This window comes from Rhynchophorus ferrugineus, unplaced genomic scaffold (genome assembly GCF_030347505.1).
Source record: "Rhynchophorus ferrugineus isolate W39M unplaced genomic scaffold, kcgeb_rfMv2 rfM2, whole genome shotgun sequence".
NCBI classification, from domain to species: Eukaryota; Metazoa; Arthropoda; class Insecta; order Coleoptera; family Curculionidae; genus Rhynchophorus; species Rhynchophorus ferrugineus.
Window position 1 is genome coordinate 16,883,813 of NW_027472581.1, and position 6,240 is coordinate 16,890,052.

At 32.5% G+C, this 6,240-nt stretch overlaps 1 protein-coding gene and 1 long non-coding RNA gene across 5 annotated transcripts in view; one reads left to right on the plus strand and one right to left on the minus strand.

Annotated features, from left to right (window-relative positions):
- Lerp (lysosomal enzyme receptor protein) overlaps positions 1–6,240 on the minus strand; it is a 39,141-nt gene that overhangs the window by 16,110 nt on the left and 16,791 nt on the right. The gene's annotated exons all lie outside the window — the stretch shown is intronic.
- LOC143190007 (uncharacterized) lies at positions 1,063–1,845 on the plus strand. Its single transcript, XR_013004140.1, has 3 exons — positions 1,063–1,201; positions 1,281–1,361; positions 1,428–1,845. It is a non-coding gene; the product is annotated as an uncharacterized LOC143190007 (long non-coding RNA).

Consider the following 6,240-nt stretch of genomic DNA (forward strand, 5'->3'; position numbering starts at 1 on the left):
TATAACATTTTTAATCTAAACAGATATCTTACGAGTTGTTTTATGTTATTATTCATTATATTATTTATGTTATTATTATTTCCTTCTAAAATTAAATATGTTCATAAAAGGTTAACTAACTTAAACATAAAATATAAGCTTAAAATAATAGACAGTAAACTTAGTTAAATTTGGGTTATTTGAGTATAACAAGTGAGATGATTAAAACTTAATTAATTTAATTAAGTTAATTTGCTAATATTCTAGAATATATATTAAACTCTTCAAGTATACAAATAATTTACGAGAACTATAACTTTGGTTTATTATTGTAGTATTTAAGTACTGATAAATAATTATATGTTGTTTTCAATTAATTTTTTCTGTTTTTCTGTTCTGATCTGTTTTTTTCTTTTCAAAATTAGTTTAAAATGAAAGATGTTTATAAAAGTTTCTTCATATTACATTTTTATACTATAGTGGACGAAAAATATATAAAAACATTTTAATTTGGGTCTCAACAGAAATATTAGGTTAACTTATGAAATCGAGATAATTTATTCATTTATATTATATTCTTCAAATATACGTATAAATTGGAACAATTGGCAACGTTACGAATTGAAACCATTGTGCGTGGCGTGTGCTTAGACTTGACTCTTGTAATCAACATATTTTAAAATATCGATATTTTTCTCTGCCGTTGAAAATCTGAGAATAGCAGCTACACGAAGTTTAACCAGCAAATATCTATAAAATACATAAAACTTGTAGCGTCCTAGTTTTTTGTTGACTTTGTTTCACGGAATGTGCCATCATTCTTTATTCAAACAAGTCATGCTATCGAACACAAGATCGAAAATAATCTAGTATAATTCAGAAACAAAAACCCAAACGATTACATAAGAGGATCACTATTTATATTTCGGGAATTGGTAATACTGTTGTCATGTGAGTTTGACATTTTTGACGATATACGTACCACAAAACATTGAAATATAGAATGGGAACTTAAATGGGCACACCCGTACCAATGATCTCAGTGTACTGCCACACCATCAAAGGCCCGCCGACAAAAAGATTACAGATTTCTTTCTTTCGATTTGAATTTTAAATGTCATAAAATATAGTGTGAGCGTTTGTTAAGTGAGGTTCTAACAGAATGTATCGTTTTTCCAAGAGTTTTGCTTTAAATCTTTTTAACCAGAAATGGCTTGATAAGGTAAACAATGATAAACTTAAGGGGCTCTCTTAGCAGTATTTACATACGTATATAAGGGTTCGCTTTTTGCATTTTACAGCAAAAGATGATAGACCCAAATGTGGCAGACCATTGTTTAACAAATATGCAGTTCCTAGTTGCAACCTAAATAATGTAAAATGTAAGTACAATTATGTTTGAAATAAAGATACATCAATACTTAAAATTATATTATATCTCTATATAGATCATATAGAAATAGAGGAATATGTGCCTTCAACTTCAGGCAGTCAGGAGCCAGATCGTACAACACCAAAATGTACAAGTGTGTGTAATATCTTTTTATTATTTTGTTAATTTTTATATTTTTTATTTAAAAAAAAATTAAAAATTTTGCATGGCTACATATCTTATGGATATGGCACCTTTAAAAATACATAAAAAAGAAAAGGAAGTTTCGCAATCACAATTGAAACTAGTATTCTATCAAAAATGTAACTAGTATCCTGGACTTAGTTTATAGATTTTTTTGTTGTAATGTTTACGACAATAATTAATGTACAATTAGAAAATAAGTTATTAGTTGTCATTTTACATGTTGTTTTTTCATGTACTTCGAAAATATTTTAAACAAATGTTAACTAGTATTTAAATAAAATATTTTATTAATATTGTATTTTTTAATTTCCCCTTGTAATATAAAAAAATATGTTATTTTTAAAATTAATTCAATCGTAGTCGTAGTTCGCTGTCCGACGAGTTTCGTCAAGGTCGTTCAAAATCGGCTGTTGCCAGAAAACATTGATGCTGTATGCGAAATGATTAAGCAAGATCGTCATGTCACCTATTGTGAGATTGAGGCATCCCTAAGCATTAGTTCCACCAGCATATATGCGATTTTACATGAACACTTAGCTGTACGAAAGCTATGTTCGCGTTGGATCCCACACAATTTGAGAATCGCTCAAAAAAACGCTCGCATCGATTGGTCGAAAGAAATGCTTAAGAAAATCAATCGTGTTCGTTCGAAAGACGTTTATAAAATCGTAACAGGTGACGAATCATGGATATATTCGTATGAGCCCGAAAGTAAGCAGCAGTCGACTGTATGGGTGTTCCAAGATGAACCAAATCCAACACAAGTTGTTCGCGCACGAAGCACTTCAAAGAAAATGGTGGCCTGTTTCTTCGGAAAAAGTGGTCATATTGCAACAGTGCCTCTAGAGGAACTATTCTCTAGGATCTGTTCTACAGTAAATTCTGATTGGTACACAACCATTTGTATGCCAGAAATCTTCGGTGAAATAAGGAAAACAAACAAGAGACACACAATGCGAGCTCTCAAACAATAAATTATTTGCGCACTCAAAACATCGAATTGATGGGTCATCCGCCGTACAGCCCTGATTTGGCACCCAATGACTTCTTTTTGTTCCCATCCGTGAAGAATAAACTGCGTCGTCAACGATTTTCATCGCCCGGAGAAGCTATTGAAGCTTTCAAAAATCAAGTTTTGAAAATGCCTCATTGGAATGGAATAAATGCTTTGAAAATTGGTTTAAGCATATGCAAAAGTGTATCGATCATCGTGGCGAGTAGTTTGAAAAACAATAAAAATACATTCGCAGCTTAACTATTTGTTTTTTCCTATTCCCGAAATATACATGGTGACACATATAGCTTTTTGGCAACTGATTATTTTCTACAAATTCGTCCACTTCTCGGAAGAGATGAATATTTTTGACGTATAAAATTAAAATGCGGTTTACATCATATTATGTTAACTATATTTTCTGATAATTACATATTTGTACTTTATTTTATGTCTGGTGTTAAATACCAGGTGTACCAGAAAGTCACTACCGTTTTTTTTTTTCGGAAAAAACTACATAATTTAAAATTAATTAATTTATTCAAAGTATTGGCAATTTGATTCTATACATATTGTCCATCTCTCAGACAATTTATGATTGCCATCCCAAAAAAACCTGTATGTCCTTTGAGCAAAAAGTTGATAGTCAGACGGGGCAAGGTCTGGAGAGTACAGCGGTTGCGATAATATGTCTCATCCACGAGCTTTCGACGCTTCCTTGGTCGATTCAATTGATGTGGCAACCACCTTCCCATCATTTGGGTTTTCCCCATTGCTAGTAATCGGTCACTAATCATTCTTTGGGTCACATTTAACGCTTTTGTTAATTGTTTTTGAGTTTGTTTTGACTGGTCTTTGCATATCTTTCTTCTTTGTCTTGCATACCGAAATAGACACTTGAATTTTCGAAACCACGCCTCACATATTGTTAAGGTTAAAGCATACTAATCGTTAGTTTCTACTAGCAAACGGTAACTTTCAGCGGCTTCTAATTAAATAAGAAAACATGTATAGCTTTGAAGCTTGATGTCAGTAGAATAGATAGACATATCTTTCAAATTATAACATTGCATACTTAAGCCTAGCGATTACTATTAAATATTAATAGACTAGCAGACCCACAAGACGTTGTCACCAAACTTCATTTTTCGAGTGATATGTCATCGATTTGTTAACGGTTTTAATTTTTATTTGACCATTCGTGCAGTGGTATCATGGCGATGCATTGATGTTTGATTGCTCAACAACGAATTTTTAATTTCAACAGATCTGGTCAACCGTATGCACGCACAAAGGTCATGGTGACTTCAATAAATTCTTGCATACCACGCGGTCTACCAGAATACGATGATGGTTCCATTTACGTTACTGATTAGCATCAAAGAAATGTATGTAGTTTTCAAAACGAAACGAAAAAAAAAAGAAGTGTAGTGATTAATAGCTGGCGGCATAGAAGACTGCTAGTATCTTGATTGGGGCGAATCATTAATATGTATGCATAGAAGTTCATCGGGATCACTGTCTTGTTAATTTCTATGCCTATGATAAAACTATAAATAAGATATAAATAAATTACTTGTACAAATAACGTATATAATCTATCCAAAGCTATTTTGTAGATAACAGGTCAATTGAAAAGTCCCCGGCCTACCATAGTAAAACATATTTTATTTGGCAAAATTATTATTTTTTATTCAACATAATTCCCTTCAAGGGTGATTCACTGATTATAGCGGCCCTCCAACTTTTGTATTGTATAGTAGGATTTATCCTTTGCTTCAAAATAGGCCTCACTGATTTCACCTCTTCATTTAACGAAAATTTCTTTCAGGAAATAGAAAATAGTCGCTGAGGGCCAGATCTGGAGAATACGGTGAATGACGAAGCAATTCCAAGCCTAATTCATGGATTTTTGCCATCGTTTTCACCGATTTGTGACACAGTGCATTGTCTTGGTGAAGCAGCACTGCCTTTTTCTTCAAATGCGGCTGTTTTTCGGCGATTTCGTTCTTCAAACGGCCCAATAATGCTATGTAATAGTCGCTGTTGACGGTCCTTCCTTTTTCAAGGTAGTTAATGAAAATTATTCCGTGCGCATCTCAAAATAAAGACGCCATAACCTTGCCAGCCGACTGTTGCGTTTTCCCACGCTTTGGAGCGGATTCATCGTGTGCAGTCCACTCGGATGACTGTCGATTGGGCTTCAGAGTGAAATGATGGAGCCATGTTTCATCCATTGTCACATATCGACGCAAAAACTCGGGTTTATTACGCTTGATCATCTTCAAACACTGCTCCGAATCATCAACTCGTCGTTGTTTTTAGTCAAAGGTGAGCTCGCGCGGCACCCACTTTGCATAGAGGTTTCCCGTACCCAAATATTCGTAAATGATATGATATACACGTTCAGTTGATATTTTTAGAGTATCTGATATTTCATTCAATTTCGATTTAATGCGATTCAAAATCATTTAGTGGATTTTTTCTTCGGTAACAACCTCTTTTGGCCGTCCACTGCGTTCATCGTCTTCGGTGCTCATTTCACCACGTCTAAACTTAGCATACCAATCCTTGATAATTTTCCTAGGGCAGTGTCCAGAAACTCGGCATCAAGCCAAAGTGTTTGCTTCAACTGTATTTTTTCCCTTCAAAAAGCAATATTTTATCAACACGCGAAATTCCTTTTTATTGATTTTTTTCAATAATAACAAAAGTTGCTTTACTCAAAATGCTATAATTCACAAACTAATGATCCGACAGCTGGCAAATTTATACACGCATCTTTTGAGGGTTATGGCTAACTAAAAAACATATGGATTTAATTCTAGTAACGCCATCTATATGTCAGGTCGGGGATTTTTCAATTGACCTGTTACGTCATCAAAATGTTTAATGCATCGCCTGTCGCAATTTGTAAATTCGTTTTAGAATTAGACAATATTTTCCTTTTCATTTTATTCTAGTTAAAAAAAGACCCAATGATGTCGGATAAGTACGAACGTGTAACCGAGCTAGTCTGCCAAAGTCGCTCGGTTGTCAATCGTATGCAAAATTTTTCCAACCAATTTGATAAGAAATTATACACCGGCAAACGTTATTTTAATGCTTAAATTCCTTGGAAAGAAGAATTTTTACTGTTAATTAATTAATGTAAAAATTAAGTTACTGTGGTTTTTATTAAAAATAATTTTTAGCGCGTTGCAGCTGCACTGAATATTAGTATTAGCACTGGAAAGAAATATTTTTGCTGTTAAATAATTAATGTAAAAATTAAGTTACTGTGGTTTTTATTAAAAATAATTTTTAGCGTGTTGCAGCTGCACTGAATATTAATATATACAAAATTAAATTACGAACAAAACAAATCTAATTTGTTACTCGTACTGACTTCAAAGTGATCAGTTGGTAGTAGTTAAAATAATATTGTAAATAGATAAATAGGTTTAGGTTTAGGTTAAAGGTTTGTATATAGTAGAATATAAAATAAGTGTAGTAGATAGGTTAAATCAGATTTTTGTCTATTTTTATTTCATTATTACGATTATTATGTACATATTTTATTTGAAAACGTTTTTAAAGTTTGATTATTTGTTTCCTTTTAGTGAATCGCGTATTTATTTGTTGAAGTCGGTTCAATTTTTTTGTTAAAAATATTTTATTTTTCTCTTTTTAGTGTTTGATATTTGCT